Raw genomic sequence first — 932 nt, forward strand, 5'->3', positions numbered from 1 at the left:
TATATATGTACACACACATACAAACGTGCAACCGAATAGAACCCTTCAGAAATGGTTAAGTAATGTAACATCCAATTTCTTAATTCTTAATAATTTTGGGACTCTAAGAATGAGGAATTTTTTGGGCTTCAAATAGTCTGCAGAACAACTTGATGTCTGCAACGTAGGAAATGTATGGTTTTGAGAAAAACACAATTTTTCACAGAAATTTATTTAGCGCAAAATAAAAGATGTGCACTCATAATTATGTGATTATATAAACAAATTATCTTTGAAGCTAGTTAGTGCAACAGATGTTCTGAGTTAGGGAAGCGAGGAAAATGAGCACTTAGTTTGTAAACAAAGCTAAACTGCGTTGGTACATTAATGTAAACATGAAATTGAAAGAATCATTTGCTATTAGCTGTTTCGATACTGGAGTAAAAACTAGAATTAGTTTATGATAAAAGGGGTTTAATAATAGAGATAATATAATTATAATATTATCATAGGCTGAAGAGAATGGTATTTTTATTTATATATCTTACACCAGGCAGATCTGATTACATAATTTCATTTTCATTTTGTGACATGGTAACGGTGACGGTAACTCTTCATAAAAACAATCTCTTCTTAGTGTATCAGCCAGATTATAGCCTTCTTAGTACCCTCTCTGCGCACATATACTATGGTCTGCATCTAAGGAAAAGTCAGTTGCTGGTAAGCATTTTTCACCCTGCATCTAAGAAAAAGTCACTTGTTATTAAGCATTTTACACTCTGCATCTCCGTAAAATGAGCTTAGCAGGACACAAATCAAATTGTATATTCCTAAGCTCGTTACTGTCGCAACAGCAACAGATTAAGCTCTTTTGATATGGTTAAATCAATGTCACTCGCTTATCATACTTCTATACCATCATACATCTATACCACTATAAAATTTTCCGAAAC

The sequence above is a fragment of the Octopus bimaculoides genome, chromosome 2 (assembly GCF_001194135.2).
Source record: "Octopus bimaculoides isolate UCB-OBI-ISO-001 chromosome 2, ASM119413v2, whole genome shotgun sequence".
Taxonomy (NCBI): domain Eukaryota; kingdom Metazoa; phylum Mollusca; class Cephalopoda; order Octopoda; family Octopodidae; genus Octopus; species Octopus bimaculoides.